Source organism: Cotesia glomerata, linkage group LG1 (assembly GCF_020080835.1).
Source record: "Cotesia glomerata isolate CgM1 linkage group LG1, MPM_Cglom_v2.3, whole genome shotgun sequence".
Lineage (NCBI taxonomy): Eukaryota > Metazoa > Arthropoda > Insecta > Hymenoptera > Braconidae > Cotesia > Cotesia glomerata.
Window position 1 is genome coordinate 19,011,983 of NC_058158.1, and position 21,665 is coordinate 19,033,647.

The window sequence follows — 21,665 nt, forward strand, 5'->3', positions numbered from 1 at the left end:
AGCGAGCGTTCTCCCATCTGCTCGGGGAGACGCGCCCGGTAGCAGTATCTCTTCTGCCCCGAGAGTGTATGTGTGTGTGTGTCTGAGTGTGTGTGTGTGTGTTTTTTTTTTTTTTTTTTTTTTTTTTGTAGGGGGGGGAATCCTTTTTACGGATTCTAGGCATAGCTGTTTGGCCTGGATATGTGGCGACTCGACGCAGCGTCATACTAACTTGACACTAACGCCCCTACCCACTAAACCCTAAACCCCTTTTCCTTCTTTCCTCTAATCCCTTATGGAAACCGCCGTCAGGCATTACTTCGTGAAGGGAGGATCTAGCTACTGCTCTTCCTTCTGGTGGCTAAGGTGTTAACTATCTTCCTTCTATCTTCTGCTATTTGCTCTTTTTCTTTCGGTGGAACGCAAGTCTTTAAGGACTTCTGTTGCAAACGTGTTGGTAGCGTTCCAGGCAGCTTCTGATGACAACATTGCTTCTACTAGTGAATCTGGTTGCATTCTCTGGTTCAGGATCCTCTCCAGTTCTTCACGCTGTGGATCGAAACGAGGACATACAAAGAAGACGTGCTCCGCGTCTTCAGCAGCTCCTGGGCAGGACTGTGTGTGTGTGTGTGTGTGTGTGTGTGTGTGTGTGTGTGTGTGTATGTGTGTGTGTGTGTGTTTATGTATGTGTGTAAACCTCTCATAACTTTCGAACAGCTTGACCGATTTGATCGCGGTTAGTGCCATTCGAGTGGATTTGATTAAACTTAAATTTAGAATACAAGTTAGACCGATTAAGACCGATAGATTTTGAGAAATTTAAAAGAAACTGCAAAAAAAAAAATTTTTCAAAAGTGGTTTTTTTTTAGTATTTTTCAAACGGCTCGACTGATCCGACAATTCAAAAAACTAATCAGCTCTTAACATCAAAAAACCACGTCGATCGCTACCAAGCTTGTCAAAATCGGTTGACTCCTTCGTGAGTTATCGTTGATTTGAATTACAGCGAAATGACTAGTCTGATCAATCTGCGTTTGAAAGTTTATTATAGAATTTGAAAAACTGCGTCGAATGTTGTCAACTGCATGAAAATCGGTTGATTCATTTAAAAGTTATAGTGGTTGGAAAATTCTAAAAATAGTGTTTTATTAAACTCCTATGATACTTTTCAGCCAGGAGAGCTCAAAACTATACGGAAATTATATTTTTAAGCTCGAAGAGCTCAAAATCGTAATAAGTGCAATTTTGAGCGCTTAATCACGAAAGTAGCGAGAAGTTACAGGGATGGCCTTCAGTGTCAACCGTTTTTCTAATTTTTTATTGTAATTTTTTCGAGATTTTTCGAAATCTACTAATTTAAATCGGTCCAAATTGTTTTTGAAATCTAAGTTTGGTTAAGCCCTGTCGAGTGGCATTAACCTCGATTATATCGGTCACGCCGTTCAAAAGTTATAAGGAGTTTACACACACACACACACACACACACACACACACACACACACACACACACACACACACACACACACACACACACACACACACACACACACACACACATACACACACACACACACACACAACTCTCATTCGTTTATATTTTGCGCTTTCCAGCAGGCCCTCACGTTGCTGTAGAGCCCGCTTTCCACTAGAACCTCACGCTACTCTATCGACTTCGCGCTGTCTCCCGGACCCTCACGTCACTGTACTGGATCATGACGTTACTACACATGCTGTCCATACAGCGCACACTGTCCCCCGGACCCTCATGTTACTCTAAGAGATCTACCCCGAAACCAGAAGAGTATACCATTAGGCTGGGCCAAAAAAAACTTTTAATTTTTTTTTCTTTAGCTACTACGAAAATATCGTCTAAAATGACGAAAATAAAATTCTGGTAGAGTTTGAGCTCTTAATATCAATATCTAGAGGTGTCACATGGTGATTCTTGATTTTCCGATTAAATAACACGGGAAATTTTTTTTTTTTTTTCTTGTAATTATGATGAGTCTCAACGAGTTATTGTGTGGTAAAAATAAATAAATATTTTTGTAGGAAACTGAACGGCCTACAAAAAAAGTCTGATATAATTTTTTGCTTAGTCAACTCGGTTAAAAGTTATTCGCAGTTAAAGTTCAAATTAAAATAATATACGATGACTTTCACAATTTTTTAATCTTTTTATCAAAAAAACGGCTTAAAATTATAAAACAACATATTTTTCCTGATTTTTCTCGTTTTTACTTCCCAAATTTATTGAGAAAAACTTATTTTATATAGCACACGATTCGTATCGTGTTATTGCTATCGTGTATCGCTATAAAGCGCTGAAAACTGATTTCAATGTAGTCGGAAGTACTGATAAAGATTTTTGATGCGATTATATCTATTATTTATTAATTAGCTGTTACCCGCCCGCTTCGCTGAGCGCTTTATAGAATTGCATTTTTAGATCTAGACTTGTAATTTAATTGGAGTATTGTTTTGATTTGCACAGATTCTAAATGGAGCATTGAAAGTTTTAGTTCAAGTCATCACAAGTCTCATCAGTAAAGTTGAAATCTATCTAGCTTCAAATGCGAAGAATTTTTCTGTTATTTAAAATTTTCTCAGTGACATCAATTTCTTACAGAAAATAAATTTAACATGTTTTTTACAAATTCTATTTAAATAATTAGCCAAATTTATTTTGCATAGATCAAATTTTTGGAAAATACATTAATTTTCATCTGTTACAAACCCACGATCTCGCAATAAGAACAATTTCCTCATCCTAGTTCTATTTTAATTGTAACGAATTATTCAATATTCCGCTGAAAATCGATGGAATTAATTTTAGTGTTAGATAAATTCTTGTCTTAAATAATTTTAATGTGGCGGTTCAAACCAAATTATTAGTTACACGATTATTAATAATCAAAATATTCACATCGCATTAAAATATGCGATTAATAAACCGAAATATATTCCTGGTACTATAAGTTCAGAGTGTCTATGTATAAAATAAATAAATTGGCATAGACTAATTTTTTTGCCTAAATAATTTAATTAAGAACCTGAAAGAAGTCCTGGTATTATTAATTAATTTTTCCTAATTTCATAACTTAGTTTAATTTTAATTCTCATAAACTAACGATTGTGACGGTATCGGTAACCTTCAGCCGACATGATGGCCTGGCTGATGCCACAGAACCGAGAAATAATTAAGACTTGTTATTTGTACCTGGAGTTTTTATAATTTTATCTGCTCTCCCTCGGTGAGCTGCAACCCTTTGTCTTAGGGTACTGGTGAGAATTTTCCCTCGGTGAGCATTAGAAAATATCACAAATTAAAATTAATTTAAGCAAGCTGACATTCGACCTAACAAGCAATTAAATTAATAAGAAAATATTTTTATTAGTGGGGGGCTTCGCCCCCCCCCAACCCCCACCGGGGATTTATCCCTGGACTCCAACTCTTTTAACAAGATTTATATGTGTGTTTACTCAGAAATAGTCCAACACAAACGCCCGTAATTGTGTTGCGCTCTGTTAACGAGCTTAATATGTGTGTTCACTCAGAAATAGTCCTACACAGATGCCTGTAATCATGTTGTGCACTTTTAACAAGATTTATATGTGTGTTTACTCAGAAATAATCCAACACAATATCGAAATAATATAATAATTATATACATCTAATAATAATTTACAATAATATTTTTGTTAATTACAATTACAAGTGAGAAACATTGCGATCTTCTTTAAGTAACTTATCACATCACCATTGCAGTGATAGGTATCAATAATCATAAGCAATCGAGCATTAAGATCACCATATTTCTTGCATGGTATAGCAGGAACATCATCAGTATCTACTTGATTACAGTACAGCTCGTCTATAACTTGCTCAACAATCATTTTCAATCAATTCAATCAATTTGCAAATTGATACATCGCATCCTTGGGCCTTTGAAATAAAACCGTTGTGCCATGCTTCTACGGCATTATTACTTCGGGGTAATCCAGAACGAATTGTGACGAAATAATTCCATATTGAAATTTTATATATTGGTGACTTCCTACGGCCTCGCGTTCCAGCATTACCGATCCATGTATGCTCAAAATAATCACTAAATGGAGCTAATTCATCTCCGTTGTTGATGTAAAACTCATCTTTTAACAATAATTAGTAGCAACTTACAACATCTTCTTCTGGTACAAATGCTAGAGCATTTAACATTCTAATATTAGCATTCTTATATTAGTTGAGAATTCGTCATCATTATAATTGTTCGTTAATCCTACTCCTTGGATTTTACGCCATAAAGATTGTCTGAAGTGGAATGAACATCCAGATACTTCAGTGTCTGGATATACTTTCTCGACTGCATTAAGAGGTTATATCCACTTGCGAGACAGAAAAAACGCGTTTTTTTGTGAATTTTTTCCAAAGAGGCATTTTATTTTATACATTAATGGAAAAAATTTACTTAAACAGAATTTAATGTACTTTAACAATCAGCGGTTTATTAAAAAAAATATTGGATCTCCTAGCTCCTGTAGATGATCTGCGGAGAGACCTCCAAAAAAAAGTGCTTGGCGGTGAGCAAGATATCTCTGGTCCAAATTATCTGAAAACCAAAAACCAAAAATATTTAGTTTTGTAATAAATAAATTACAGGTAATGATCGATGGTCTAGTCAAAATTTTGATTTTTGACAAAATGGCGGCTGTTCAAAAAAAAATTCAGTTTTTCATGAAAATTTTTCACTTCAAAGTCGCTTAAAAAATCGAAATTATTGTCTAAAACCTTATTTCTTCGATCATTACCTGAAAAATATATCTGAGTAAGTCGTGTGAAAATTTCAAACCGATCGGTTTAGCGGTTTCGGAGAAATTTTCCTCACCAACTCTGAAAACACGGTTTTGAGATAAACGCGTTTAAAGTTTCGGGAACGATTTACACTAAATTAAAAATTTTTTTTTTCAACTTACATCATGTCATCTATTCCAGCACCATAAGAGGAACCCTCTGCTTCGTCGTTTGCCTCCAAAATGTTTAGTTGTTGTTGTTTACGAGCCATTCTCCCCTCGCGCGTCGACCCTTGCGCTCTTGTGTCCGAAATTGAGATGCGCTCTGCGTCCTCTTTACTAACGTAGAAATGAGCATTGGGTCCAAGTGATAATCCCATAGCACTCATTTAATATCTTCAGCGCATTCCGATAAGTAGTCTCACTACTTATGAATGATATTGCACGGTTATTGCACAAACGGTTATTGTACAATAATATTGTAACGGGTTTTTATGCCGCTCAATTGGCCCCTTAAATTAAATTAATTGAAATAATAAAACTAAACAAAATAAATCAATTAATAAATAAAAGGGCGCCACCAGGATTTTTAATAACGGTTCCTGGAACCGGAACCAGATCTGAGCTTATCTTACAGGGAGAGAGAGTGGAGGAAGGTGATCTGAAATAAATAAATTTTTATTTAACAATATAACCGGTATTTATTAATAACAAAATCAATTTAATAATTTGTGCACACGCTCACTCACACTATAATTAACTTATTATCTAGCAACGCGGAGAAATAACTGCGATACAAACGATATTTACAACGATACCTTTCCAAACGACGATTCGATGACTAGCTGGGATGTTCTAACTGACGGTCTCCCACAACCTGATTAAATCTAGTTGGGCTTTTTCTAACTAACGGTCTCCCACACCTGACTAAAAGTAGTTGGACTTTTTCTAACTAACGGTCTCCCACACCTGACTAAAACTAATGGGCTTTTTCTAACTAACGGTCTTCCACACCTGCCTAAAACTAAACTTAAAATTACTAGTCCACCGGACGACTGAACACAACTAACTCCACACACTTTTAACTCAATTTTAAGTCCACGTGACTACCAATACTTATTACACTATTAATACTCTCTATCGCACATAACCCGCACAATTTTCACACACATAACCCGCTCACACACACTTTGAATTTACTTTACTTTTATTTTTAACTTATAAAAGTTGTTACAAAAATTTAACATCAGAAAATTATTACATTAAATTTTACTTAATTATTTCAGTCATTAGCTAACAACTAAATTGTAAAATATTTTCACAACTAATAATTTAATCTCCAAAATTCTAAACTAAAAACCGACGCCTAAATTTATTCCAATTTAATCACGAGTTTAATACTCAACATTAAATAAATTTTAAGAACATTTAACGTCTAAATTTATTCCCAAATTCGACTCGTAATTTATTTCTCGAATATAAAATAATTCTCGTAAAAATTCATCAATTAATTATAACTAAAATTCCCGGATTTAATAATCCACGTTGTTGATTAAATTCTAAAGAATTTTCTAAGATGATGAAATTAAAAATTATTAAAATAAATTTCCAGAACTTAAATTCAATATACAAAAATAACCGCGGGGAATTTTCCGATTAAATAAATAATTTATAAACAATTTATTTCAATATAAAATAAATTAACGAAAAATTATCCACGGGTAAATCACTCTTAATTGTGCCGAAACCTCAATAAATTAATTCTCAATAAATAATATAATGTTAAATAATTATTTCCTTGTAACAAATAATATTAATTAATAATAATTCAATTGTTCTTAATAATAAATTATCACGTGAAATAATCAGTAAAGAATTTGCGCGCTCAAAATGGACGCCGATGTTCGTTAGTGCGTAGTAATCTTTGACCTTGGGTATACGTTAACTGCGTTGTAAAGTGCGACCGACGCTTGCCCGATCCGTGAGACGACAATGGAAATTTCTCAAAGCTTTTATTTTTCGGTTTTATTTTATTAAATAAAATAAATGCAACTAAACCGATTTTCCAGATGTTCAGAATTAATTATAATTAATTGAGTAAATTAATAAAATAAATTTTCACGACAATTAACACCACAAGGTCCTTGAGCAGTCCTCGGGTATAAATCCCCTTGAGGGACACTCAACGGCAACTAACGAATCAAAATCAATTGCAATTAAATAATTATTGAATTATTATTAATTATATTGAGAATAATTAATCAGAGGAGAATTAAACCGAGTATAAGCCCTGCGGTCCACTCCTAGCCCACAGAGTAATTATTAATACCTTGTTGAATATACGATGATCTAACTCACTACTCGAGATTGGAGTCCTAGATGTTATTGGCTTCTGTCGTCTTGTAACTACTCCGGAGATCGGTCCCTCTTGATTTCTGTGGCACACTGTCTGGCGGTTACACTACTTCTCCCTTTCTCAATGCACGGCTCACCTATATAATAACCCCCAAAATACCCCCTCCGACTCTCTCTTTAGGCCCGAAGATCGAGGCGCACCAGTGCTAGTCGAATAGTTATCGATCTCTGGTGACTTATCGATGCAGGGTAATTTTACCCTGTTACAATATATATATTAAACGTATAAAATGGGCGCTATTAAACAACGAGGGCGCTGCTATACTGAGTGGTTGGGTTGTGTATCGCTCCGCATAACTTTATTAATTTTGTGATTAATTTCAGTTTATTAATTTTTATTTTATATCATATCTAGATAATTTTTTTTTTTGGTTCAAGTTGTGCTATTTATCGTTTTGGTACTTTATTATTTACGGACTTATTTTGCAAGTTAAATTTTGTAACACATGTTTTCAGCATTAGCTATGGTGTGTTGGCCTCATAGTTATTTTGTTTTGGAGTTCTGCTATTGCCATCTATACTATGCCAAACAGAGCTTCTGACTGGTATGGTATCTGCATTCGTTCGATAACCGACGATAATTTTGCCGCTACAGGTGCTGTTTGTGAACATTGCTTTCATTTGACATGTGTCAAAGTTAGATGTGCTTTACGTTCAAGATCTTATGTTGTGGAGTTTGTAGCTGATAAGTGTCCTATTTATCCTGCTGTTCAGTCTCAGGTCCAATCTCTACCACAATCTGCTGTATTAGAGCAGATTAATGAAAAACTTGGGTTAATTCAGGATATTAGCAACAAAGTTGACGGTGTTATTGAAAAATTAGATGACCTTAATGAGATCTGCAAAAATCTACGTAAGGATTATGAGAGCCTGAATAAACGTGTTACTGCAGTTGAAGATGCTTCTGCCGCTGCTTTTTCGGAGGTTCTTTCAAATGTAGAGACTTTCAAGCAGTTGCAGGACATTGAAATGCGGCAATTATCTTTAGAGACAGAACAGCTTTTTGATCATCTTATTATTTCGGGAATCCCTGAACTACCTACTGAAAACTTGAGTAGTATTGTGATGAATTAAAGTAGATGTTTAGGGCATCAGGGACTTGATAACCAACATATTTCGTTTGTGGAGTGACTTGGCAAGAGGAAAAAGGTGTTGCTGTGAATGATTCTTCACATTTCCGGGATATTCTAATGAAATGTCAGCCCTCGATTATTATTAATAAATTTTTTGAGGCGAAAAAAGTGCATCATGACATTACAGCAGATCTGGTAGTTCAAGGTGTTCGTAATTTGCCAGTTTATATTAATAGACGTTACCCTTCTGCTGTTTAAAAGTTACGTCAGAACATTGTGAGGCAGTTCCCGATGATAAATAAGAGAAATGTCTGGATTCCGGCAGGTTCAGTATGTATTAGTTTACAGGATAGCTCGGATCCAATTAAGTTACTACCCTCAATGGATGTGAAAAAGATACCGGGTTTAAGCCAATAACGTTGTGTCGTTGGCCCTCAGCAGTGTGTTAATAACACAGGTCTACAAAAAAAGTGGTCGGTGCTGGGTGTGTGACATATATTTTCCGACGTATTTTTTACCGCTGGACACGAATCTATCAAAATTGGGGTCAAACTGCAAAAAACGGAGAAAAATAAAAAAAACCGATAAAATCTCCGATATAATAACACAGGTCCACAAAAAAGGCCATTCGGCAGCCGAAATGAAAGCAGATTTTTCAAATAAAAAAAATTGATTTTTAATAAAATAATATAAATACTAATAATGTATAACTTACTTCATGAATTAAAAACAAAATCAATAATAAATTTAAAACTATTTAGAACAAATTTTGAAAAAAAAATTATCTTGTAAGAAAAAAGTTTTCCAAATATTTATCGAACAATTGCAAAGATTATAAGATTTGAATTATAAATGTCCAAATTTTAAGTAACTGCTTAGAAACAACAGTTTCCAAGTTAATCAGAATTTAGAAACCGGATAAAATTTTAATTAAAAAAACTAATATTTAGAACTAATTTGTGACATATTTACTGACGACTTACCCGAAAACATTACACGAAAGACTGATGAATATCGTAATTATTGAATTTACATCATGATTAAGCTATGATGCAGACAATAATTCTAAAACGGCTGCAACAGTAAAACTGTTTCATTAAACGAACTCTAAAAGGAGTAATACTGAGGCTATAACCACTTCCGAGTAGTGAAAATTAAAGCTTATTGAAAGAGCTTTACGATGCATTTTAGAGAATTTTAATATCTTGTCTAGTTCAGTAATTATACACACAAGAAAAGGTTCCCCGGTGTCCGCCTCCGATTTCAATGCCGCTGAAATATGTTATTCTACATCGAAATCTAAGAGAAACATATTTTTTTTATCGGCAGAAAATCATTTTTAGGGGGTGAAATCAACCCCCAAAGTTAACCCCCTTAGGGGGTCAATTGCAGGTTTCAAATACTTGCAGTCAATATTTTTGCAAACGACCAAGTGGGTCATCATCTACATGAAAAATGATTAAAAACGTGTATAAATGGATTGTAGAAAATTAATATCAAATAGTTATTATAATCAATAAAAATGACAAAAGTTTAATGAAAAAATAAACTACTCATTATTTTTCAACGGGACCAACAACAATCGAAAGAGCTTTAAGAAATAGGAAACACATATTTTTTCATTAATTATGGAAAGTTAAAATTCAAGATTTAAATCATCTTTTATTGATAATTACTTTATAACACTTATCAGCAGTACCAATTTTTTTTCTTCTTTTCATTATCGATTCTTTTTCATGAAAACAATACACACAACTAAAGTTTGCTGAATTACACGTTATTTTCTTTCGATCTAACATAATATTCATTTCGAAGAATCTAAACAAAGTCATTAGATTATTTACTTATATAAGGTAATAAGAAAACTAATTTATTTTCTGAATTATAAATGTTAGTATCAACATTGATGAGACGTTACGTAAGCAATAATACTATTAAGGAGTTCACAAAAGTCAGTTTAATTAATAATTAGACTTGGATTTCTTCTTATCTGGCTATGAAGATGACAAAACATTTCGTAATTCAGATAGTGATGATTAACATTGTGTATCGTATTTTCCTAGCTCTAGTAGAAATAACTAGAAATATCATAGAGTGTAAACACGGATATTAGTGCCGGATAAATTTGATAATATGGATAGGAAATAATTAAGAAGTTGAAAAAAATATTTTCTGGCAGTTGAACGGTTCCTTTCTGTGTAATATCATTCGTCTCACTAGTTCCAATATGAGAGTGAATTCCATGAACGTAATTCAATTACTATTGACTACATTTCAAACGATGAATATTCCAAATTTACCGATAAATAATGAAGAAATACAATTGAAAAATAGTTTAGAGAGTATATTGATGACAGCTATGAACGAGCCCTGGCAGATTCGTGGTCACGATAAAATAATCGTCAAACGACGGTGAATGCACCTTAAATTCACAGTGTTGATAAATGATCGTCACTTGACTATAGAACGACCGTCGTTTGACAGTGCCTGACTAGTATCATTGTGAAAATTTTTCACTGTTACTTTATGATTTTTATACTGTATAGTTATTATACTTCACTCGTCGAAAAACAAAATTTTTACTTGGTTACCCCGATTAGATAAAAACCTAAGCAAAAATCGTAAATCATCAATCGATCGTCTATCATTTGACAGTCATTCGAAAACATATAAATTGTCAAAAAACCATAACTCGGTGGTGTATGCACAGTGGTCTGTAAGTGAAACGACCATGAAACGAGCGTATAATGTCGGTAAGTTAGAAATTTTTACAAGTCAACGATAAGTAAGTGCTGACTATGGTTTTTTTTTTTAATTTCATTAAAAATTCTCAAAGTAAATAAAAAGATAGGCAAATGAGAATTTTCAGTTAATACTCGGGATGGAAAATTTGAAAGAAAAAATTAAATTATTGTAATTTTGTTTGTTTCAAAGTAAAATCATAAAAAATCAATCAGATTACAGACAATCATCAGAGATCCATCATTTCAATACTTTTCAGAATAGTTTATGACCTACAGCAAGTGTTGAATTTTTTTCATAGTTTTAAATGAAGAACTATAATACTTTTTCTTTATGACAAATGTAATAATAACTATTGTTTTTTTTAATCGGGAAATATTTTTTTCAACCTTTCATGAGTTAATAAATTATAATTCATTTTCAACTCAACTTTTAACATATTTTCTATACCTCTAATATTTTCACTGTAATTCTACAAATTCGGATCCATTATTATGGATTTGAGTTTTGTATTAGACGAAAATTTTAATTTCAAAATTACGGTAAAATTGTTTATTATCAAAGAAAATTATTTTGAGAAAATTTTTTTTTAATTAAATTTTAAGCAATTTCTTTTCCAGAAATTTTTTTGTACAATTAATAATTTCACCGTTATTTCAAAATCAAGATTTTCATAATTATTAAAAATTTGAATCATTAATTACGATTGTTATTTTGAATTTACGGAAGAAACTAGCTGACCCGGCAAACGTTGTTTTGCCATATAAATAATTTCCTAGTAATTTCTAGTGTAGACAAAAAATAGCTTACTTATTGTAAGTATGTATGTATGTTAGAATGTGTATATTGTATGTATGTAAGAATGTGGTATATGCGTGAAATAAGCATGGAGCGCTGTGAACGATGAGGGAATATAAAAATAACAAAAGGCAAACATTATTTTTAAGTTATTATAATTTATTCCTTAAAATTATATATCATTAATTAAACAATTATGACAGTAACACTGTTAAACAATATCAATCTCTTAATGCTATAGCGTGAACAATATTTTTTGTTAGTCCATCTTTAGCTAACACAAACAAACTGGATGGTTTACCCACTCGAGAGCATGCCACGTATAATTGTCCGTGTGAAAAACATGGTGTTCTCAAATCTAATCCACAAACAGACATCGTTTGACCTTGGGATTTGTTGATAGTCATTGCAAATGCCAATCTAATCGGAAACTGAATACGTTTGAATTGAATTGGCACATCTTTAGGTATGATAGGAATCCGTGGTATGAGTATATTTTCATTGTTGGTCATTTGTTCTTCGTCTATTGACTGTGAAATGGCGTGATTGTCGTTGTTCTAATTTTCTGACTTCATTGCGTTCAGCTCGTGTATCTTCTGGCTCTTCTTGATGCAATTGCGCCATTCTGACACGTGCATCAGTATTTTGTTGCTGGATTTGTTCTTCTGTTCTTTCGGATCTGCTATTTCGCAAGTTTCGAGCTTTACTTGTACTGCGGCTCAAATCAGCCCCTTTGCGTTTTCTTGGCATTGCTCACTGTACAAAACATACATAAATAGAATTAATGAAATTATTTAATAATGAAAAATGTTAAAAGTATAATTAGGGCCAGGATTTTTGCCGCAGTTTTGAAATGATTAGTTTTAATTTATGAAATTATAACAAAAATATAAGTTTTATGGAAAAATTTTTCAAACAAAAGTAAAAAATTAAATTTTATGAAAACATTGTCTCTTATAATTTTTTCATACAACCAATATTTCCATTGACATTTCAAAATAAAGATTCATAATGATTGATTTTTTGGAAACTATGAAAATCTTAATTGTTCAATTACATTTTTTTAATAAAATTAAATTAAAATTACATTTTCATAAGATCAACAACATTTTCGATATAAATAAAAAAAAGTATACTTACAACACAAAATCCGTTGTTATTGGAAGCTCGTGTCACGTGTTGAGTACTTTTGAGGTTATAAAATCACTTGATTAACTTGTAACAGGGAAAATCGAACTTCCCGGGGTCATTATCGACCCCGATAATTGACGCACGGTAGGTAAGGGTTTTCCCTTACTTTTCGATTTTTGACAAGAGTTTCGACTTGTCACCGGGCGTGCTAATCAAGAGTCCCCACTACTGTTCCCGGAAAATGAAGCGGGGCGTAACAATAGGAAAGTTCGAGAGCCTGAGCTGAGGGTTATAAAAGAGCGAGCACGAAAAACATCGAGGCTTTTTCCCTTCTGGAAGCCAGTGGCCTTTTGCCTTTTGTGAATCAGTGACCTTGTTGAGATTAGATAAGTCAAGAGAGTGCAGTTTTGAACGCCGACGATAGAAAGCAACTACTGAGGAGTTTATTACGGTATTTGGAATTGGACAAGCCCTGACCGGAAGCTAACATAGTGGTTTGAGACGACAAGACGCCAAGCGGCGGAGCCAGCCAAGTTGGACCGGAGTATCAGTCGTCGTTGGATAAAACAATAATTGAGTCTCCAGGTATTTTCGATTTTTTTAGGCCAAAATTGATTATTAATTTAATTAAGAGGCTGAAATAATTAAAATTAATTTCTCGAGCGGTCATTTTCATATTAGCAAGTTTTGTACTTTAGAAATTCATGCGCCAAGGTCATTTAGCTAGTTTTTGTTATTGGATATTTATTTTAAAAGAATGAGATTAATAGTTTATTTGTGAATTTACTGTAGAGAATTTATAAGTAATTTATTATAGGCCTGTTGGCTATGATAAATTAATTTTAGTTAAGAATTTTCGAGATATAAAGAAAAGTAAATTTGAATAAGAAATGAAAATGCGTAATTAAGTCAGTGAAGGTCATTCTAGAATGTATGTAGTTAAGAGTTGTATTGAGACGCTTAGGATTCGAATAGTTGATGTTTAGAATTTTGTTTAGGAAGATTAAATTTAGTAAATCCTGTAATGAGTTCAGTAGAATTTATTAATTGAAAATATTAGTAGAAAATTTAGTAAGTGAACTAGTACAGAAATTTAGTGATTATGTAATGTAGTAAAATTTATTTGCAGTAAACAAGTGTTGGCGTAAAATTTAGTAGATTATGATAGTATTGTAAAGTTTTGGAAAATTAAATTTAGGCCGGTGGATAAATGTAATTGAATTGTTTAAGTTAGAAAAGTGCTGAATCAATTATTAAATAATTGATTGAATTTAAGGATAATTTATTAGATAAATTCGATAAGAAAATTTGGTGAATTTGGTAAATTTAGTTAATCTGGAGATTAAATTTATTTAAGGAAAATTGGTTAAAATTTTATTTAAGAAAATTTGAGAAATGAAGTTAACGTCCGGTGGATGATTTTATATGGAATTTAGTAAGATTATATGGTATTCCGTCAGGTAGACGAGGTTGTTTATGTGAAATTAGTTCAGATAATTGAATAATTAAGAAGTTTTTATTGGGTAAAATATGTTGTTTGTTATTCCGTCAGTTGGACGAGGGTTTAAGAAATTAAGAATCTAGATGCGTAATGGTCTATGATTAAATTTAGAAATTAGGAACCTAGATGCGTAATGGTCTATGATTAAATTTAGAATTTAGGAAGATAGATGCGTAATGAACTATAGTTGAAAGAATTTGAGGATATTTAGTTGTAAGTTTTGGCAAGTGCCTGCGTAGGTGAAAGGTCCTCACAATTAAGTAATTGATAAGTTAATTTTAAGGATAATATTATTAAGGAATTTTGTTAAAATTAAATTGTTTATATTAAATAAATAATTGAATTGTTAATTGTTAATAATTGTTTCTCAGTATTAATTTTTCAGCCTTTCTCAACTTCTCACGACCCGATCTTTCCTTCTCATGCTCCCCGGTTTCTGGGACACCGAGTATAAAATCCCAGTGGCGCCCTTTTCAAAGAGGAAAGGGGTGACCAATTGGACAGGGCTAACCACCCCGTTACAAACTAATCGTGCAAAATACACTCAAAATTTATAATTTAATTATTATTGATAAAATAGGAATGATTAAAAGTTAATATGAGAGTTACACTGAGATAGCAAAATAATAATTGTCAACGTTACTACTACACTTGATGCATAAACAATAATGATGGCCGACAACTGTGTAGGGAGTGAGAAAGAAAGGAGACCGGCTTCGTTCTCATCCCTACTCCGTGCTGTTTACTGGGTCAGAAGTGACACCTGTAGACATCTGGCGGGGATAACTAATTAAATGACGATTGATCAGTTTTCGACCGGAGAGGAAAAATTATTAAATTACTAAAATGGCTATTAAAAAATAAGGGTTGATCGTAGAAGGGTGAAAATTGAGGATTGTATGTATTTTTGTATGTTGTATCAAAAAAAAATAGAAATTAAAAATTTTGTCTAAAAAATAAAAAAAAAATTTAGGGGTGGACTACCCCTAACATTTAAGGGGATGAAAAATTGATGTTGGCCGATTCTCATAGATACCGGATAAGCACAAAAAATTTCATCAAAATCGGTCAAGCCGTTTCGGAGGAGTATGGCAACGAAAACTATGACACGAGAATTTTATATATTAGATATAAATTTATTTAAGCTATTTTTATCTGTAAAATGAAAAAAAAATGACTAAGTTTTGACACCTTATGAGGTGACTAAATAAATTTTTCTCACCTCCGGGCGGAAAGCGTTAACTTTTATCCCGCTGCGCTAAACGAAAATGCCGCTCTCCGCCTCCGTCGAGGAGAAAAATAATATACACACCACGGGAAGTAAATAAGAAAGCCTCAGATCACATGTTTATTGACCTCGGCTTCGCCTCGGACAACAATTACATGTGATCTAAGACATTTCTTATTTTACTGTTTTAGATGTGTAATATACTATTTCGGACAGTGTCTCAGATAGCTTAACTGGTAGAGCGTTGGGCGCGCAACTAAACAATCCGGGTTTGAGTCCCGGTCTGAACTGTCAGAATTATTATTTTTATTTTATTGTTTGTGACAGTAACGTGAATTTTCCGTAATTCGACAGTATATTGAGCGTACAGTGTCGGTCATAATGTAGTAGATTCTAATGTTTGCATCGTGAAATCACCGTATATATTTGATAAATTTATAATAGATGTCTTTCACAATGGTATCCGATGCTGACTGACAAATTGCTCAATAAAAGCGAATCTTATACGATGAAACGACCGTGAATTAACCGTGCTTTCACCGTGTTACCGAAAACGCCAGGCAGTATACCGCAATTGAAGCAATACAAGAAGAAACTTTACATTTTGGAGAACCATATAAAAATTGTGAAGTTGAAATCGGAGAAGATAATAAATATGCATCCGCACTTTATAATCCTAAATCTTCTTACGACGCTTGTACCACAACCCCACGGAAAAATTATGTATCCTAGAATATATGCTGGGAATATATCCTAGTATATATTCAAGGATATATGCTGAGTATGAGAAAATTCGCCGAAAAATATAACTTAGGATATATTCTAGAATATATCCTCCTATATATCCTATAAGGTGTGCCAAAATGTAACTCCCTTGGAGAACCTTTTAAAATTGGAATTTTTAGTTCCGCTTTTAACAGAGGCTGCGTTTGGGCATTTCTTGATATATTTTGGTGTGAGCCAATGTATTTGATTTTCATAGAATTTTTTAACAGAAGCTCAGTTTGGGTATTTCCGGTGAAAATTCAAAATTTGGCCGGAAGTGCCCAATTAAATCTCCTGTTAAAAATCCTATAAATAATCAAATATATTCTCTCAACCCGAAATATCCCAGGAAATGCCCAAACACAGCTGCTGTTAAAAGTGGAACTCAAAATTCCAATTTTAAAAGGTTCGCCACGGAAGTTACATTTTTGCACACCCTAATATCCTAGAATATATTCTAGGATATATTCCAGTATATATCCTGGAATATATCTTAGAATATATCCTATGATATATTCTGATATATATGCATGTGTTACGACCATTAATTATGAACCAGACTGTAGATCTCATGACAGACCAGACTATAGATCTCAAAAAAATTTTACGTACAGCGGGACACATACGAGAGCAAGTATATATATCCATGGATATATCCGGGATATATACTGCAATATATACTAGCACATATATCGTAGCATATATTTTTTGGCGAATATTCGTATATCACAGCATATATTCTAGAGTATATTCTAGTATATATTCTAGGATCTATAATTTTTCCGTAGGGGCAGATGAAGAAAATTTCAGTTATGACTACAAGTTACGAGCTGTTGAGTATTGGCGAAGTGGGAAAAGAAATAATTTGAGTATAAATTCTGTTAAACAAAAGTTTTAAAAAGTTGAATCAACCCGACAGTTGAGGCGATAGGCACATCAAATAAACCAGGGAGGAACGCATACAGAAAAAATAGCTAGAATTTGTGCTTATACATAAGGAAAATTCAAAGCTGCTCTAGATGCTGGTATGATTGTACACGATTCAGACTTACAAAAATGGGCTTTACAAGCTAAAAAATTAATAGAATTTAATGACTTCCGGTTTCAAGCATCTAAAAAGTGATTATTAGTCTTCAAAAAAGCTCATCAAATTGTTTCAAGAAAAATAAATAAATTTGTAACATCGAAAACTATGGAAGATAAAAAAATATTAATAGAAAAATCGAAAGAATTTGTTGGAAGTGTTAGAAAAAAAATTGCAATTTATGGTCTGTCAAATACTTTTAATTTTAACCAAAGCGGGTTTCAATTAGAAATGCATTCAGGAAGAACTTTAGCGGTTGAAGGTGACAAACAAGTTCAATGCTTGGTGCAATCGGTTTTTTCTACAACTCATAGTTACACGATATAACCAACTATCTCTGCAGATTGAAAGCTTCTTTCTCCATTATTTCTGGTTTTAAAAGAACTAAGTGGAAAATTTGGTCCAGTGGTTGAAACAACACTGTTCAAAACAGTTAATGTTTATGTAGTCCCATCAAAATCTGGAAAACTCACATCAGGTAATTAATTGCTTACCGATAGAAAAAATTTCCTTTTCGTGAATATCTTTTTTTTTTAATAAATTTTCGAAACGCTACTTACATTTTCATGTTTATGTTTAGACTACTTTAAAACTTTGCTGAAACATGTTTTCTTTTCCGAATGTTGGTTCAAGAAATTCATTATTATTGGATTCGTGGACTGGACACTGTCCAGAAGCTGTAACGGCTGTCAAACCCTCTGATAAGAATTTGGAAATAATGATAATACCAAAAGGAACAACTGGAAATATTCAGCCACTTGATGTTTTCGGATTCAGAATATGGAAAAACTTTGTCAAACATTTTTCTGACAGTGTAATATTGATGGGTCAAGATTTGAATTTACATTTGAGAAATAACACCATTAAGTCACAATCGCTTACTCATAATCAACTTTCATCTCCTCGATATAGGGATCTTTTCAAGTAATCTTGGTTCAAAAGTGGTTACGTTGAGATAAAACCAAACGAATTCAAAAATCCTGTAAGTTTTGCATTTGGAGATCGTTGTAATACCCACGGTGAAATTCTAGGATGTAAAAATTTAGCGGTCATTCGTTGTTCTTGGTGTAAAAAGTCATTGTGTCTTGAACATTTTTTTGATCAAGATCGTAAATGTTGTACAGATAACGAATAAAATGGTCACACATTTTATATACATCATTAATGAATGAAAAGATGAATTAGTTTTCTTATTACCTTATATGAGTAAATAATTTGATAACTTGTTTAGATTCTTTGAGATGAATATTATGTTAGATCGAGAGAAAAAGACGTGTAATTTAGCAAACTATAGTTGTGTGTATTGATTTCATGGAAAAGAATCGATAATGGAAAGAAGAAAGAAAATTGTTACTGCTGATAAGTGTGATTCTGATAAGTGTGCTTCTTCTGATTCTAAGTGTGATTCTGTTGAAGTCTTTCAAAGGCGTTTGACGACAATTTGGTAGGCTTCACCCCAGATGTCTTTATCAAAGTTGTTACAGATCTCTTGCCATAATTTTGCTTTGCTTGCTTTCATAGCCAGGTTTAGGTTCTTTTTGACCTGCTTGTATTCGTTCAAATGTAGGTCTTGATTGGGGGAGTGTTTCGCAGTTTTTGTTGCTAGTCAACGTTGCTCGTGGCATTTTTTTCGAAGTTCTGCTATGTCTGGTGACCACCAGTACGCCAGCCTATGAAAACTTCGAATTTTTAGCCGCAGCATACAGGTGTCATATAAGGCTGCTACTTCTTCCATGGTGTTAAGTACTGTTTTTTCAGTCTCGCTGCGAGTAAATGGGATTAAGATGTTCTGCAGAGTAGACCATTTTCGTGTTAAGGGCGTCCGCAGTGCCTCTAGTCCAAGCTTTCTGGCATTCCACTTCCACTTACAAGTAAAGGTTCCCAGGTGTCCGCCTCCAATTTCAATGCCGCTGAAATATGTTATTCTACATCGAAATCTAAGAGATACGTATTTTTTTAATCGGCGGTAAAACATTTTTAGGGGGTGAAATCAACCCCCAAAGTTGACCCCCTAAGGGAGTTAATTACAGGTTTCAAATATTTGCAGTCAATATTTTTGCAAACGACCAAGTAGGTCATAATCTGCACAAAAAATAAGAAAAAACGTGTATAAATGGATTTTAGAAAATTAATATCAAATAGTTTTTATAATCAATAAAAATAACAAAAGTTTAATAAGAAAAAACTACTCATCATTTTTTTAACGGGACCAACGGCGATCGAAAGAACTCTAAAAAATAGGAGATACGTATCTTTTCATTAATTATGGGAAATTAAAATTCAAAATTTAAATTATCTTTGCATTCCTAATTGAAACCCGCTTTGGTCAGGATTAAAAGTATTTGAAAGACCATAAATTGCAATTTTTTTTTAACACTTTCAACAAATTCTTTCGATTTTTCCAGTAAAATTTTTTTATCTTCAATAGTTTTCGATGTTACAAATTTATTTATTTTTCTTGAAACAATTCGATGAGTTTTTTTGAAATCTAATAACCACTTTTTAAATGCTTGAAACCGGAAGTCATTAAATCCTATTAATTTTTTAGCTTGTAAAGCCCATTTTTGTAAGTCTGAATCGTGTACAATCATACCAGCATCTAGAGTAGCTTTGAATTTTCCTTATGTATAAGCACAAATTCTAGCTATTCTTTCTTTATGTGTTCCTCCCTAGTTTATTTGATGTGCCCATCGCCTCAACTGTCGGGTTGATTCAACTTTTTAAAACTTTTGTTTAACAGAATTTATACTCAAATTCTTTTTTTTCCCACTTCGCCAATATTCAACAGCTCGTAACTTGTAGTCATAACTTAAATTTTCTTCATCTGTAGTACACGCGTCGTAAGAAGATTTAGGATTATAAAGTGCGGATGCATATTCATTATCTTCTACAATTTCAACTTCACAATTTTTATATGGTTCTCCAAAATGTAAAGTTTCTTCTTGTATTGCTTTAATTCCGGTATACTCGTTCATAGCTGTCATCAATATACTCTCTAAACTATTTTTCAACTGCATTTCTTCATTATTTATCGGTGAATTTGGAATATTCATCGTTTGAAATGTAGCCAATAGTAATTGAATTACGTTCATGGAATTCACTCTCATATTGGAACTAGTGAGACGAATGATATCACACAGAAAGGAACCGTTCAACTGCTAGAAAATATTTTTTTTAACTTCTTAATTATTTCCTATCCATATTATCAAATTTATACCGACACTAATATCCGTGTTTACACTCTATGATATTTTTAGTTATTTCTACTAGATTCAGAAAAATACGATATATAATGTTAATCATCAGTATCTGAATTACGAAATGTTTTGTCATCTTCATTGCCAGATAAGAAGAAACCCAAGTTTAATTATTAATTTAACTGACTTTTGTGAACTCCTTAATAATATTATTGCTTACGTAACATCTCATAAATGTTGATACTTACATTTATATTTCAGAAAATAAATTAGTTTTCCTATTACCTTATATGAGTAAATAATCTGATGACTTTGTTTAGATTCTTCGAGATGAATATTATGTTAGATCGAAAGAAAAGAACGTGTAATTTAGCAAACTATAGTTGTGTGTATTGTTTTCATGAAAAAGAATCTATAATGAAAAGAAGAAAAAAAATTGTTACTGCTGATAAGTGTGATAAAGTAATTATCAATAAAAGATGATTTAAATCTTGAATTTTAACTTTCCACAATCAATGAAAAAACATGTATTTCCTATTTTTTAAAGCTCTTCCGATTGCTGTTGGTCCCGTTGAAAAATAATGAGTAGTTTTTTTTTTACTAAACTTTTGTCATTTTTATTGATTATAATAACTATTTAATATTAATTTTCTAAAATCTATTTATACACGTTTTTCATCATTTTTTATGTAGATTATGACCCACTTGGTCGTTTTCAAAAATATTGACTACAAGTATTTGAAACCTACAATTGACCCCCTAAGGGAGTTAACTTTGGGGGTTGATTTTGCCCCCGCAAAATGTTTTTCCGCCGATAAAAAAAAAATGTATGTTGAAACACTAAATTATTCTTTGTTTAAAAATTTAATTATTTAAGTCACTAAGTCCTCGCGGATAGGCAAATAATCACTTAAATTTCATAAAATGGGATACGCTGCTCTGGGATATTCCGCTCCCGTGA

The 21,665-nt window shown here is 32.7% G+C and overlaps 1 protein-coding gene across 1 annotated transcript in view; it reads left to right on the top strand.

Annotated features, from left to right (window-relative positions):
* Positions 1 to 21,665, top strand: part of LOC123263793 (neurexin-3-like) — a 763,584-nt gene that overhangs the window by 244,516 nt on the left and 497,403 nt on the right. The gene's annotated exons all lie outside the window — the stretch shown is intronic.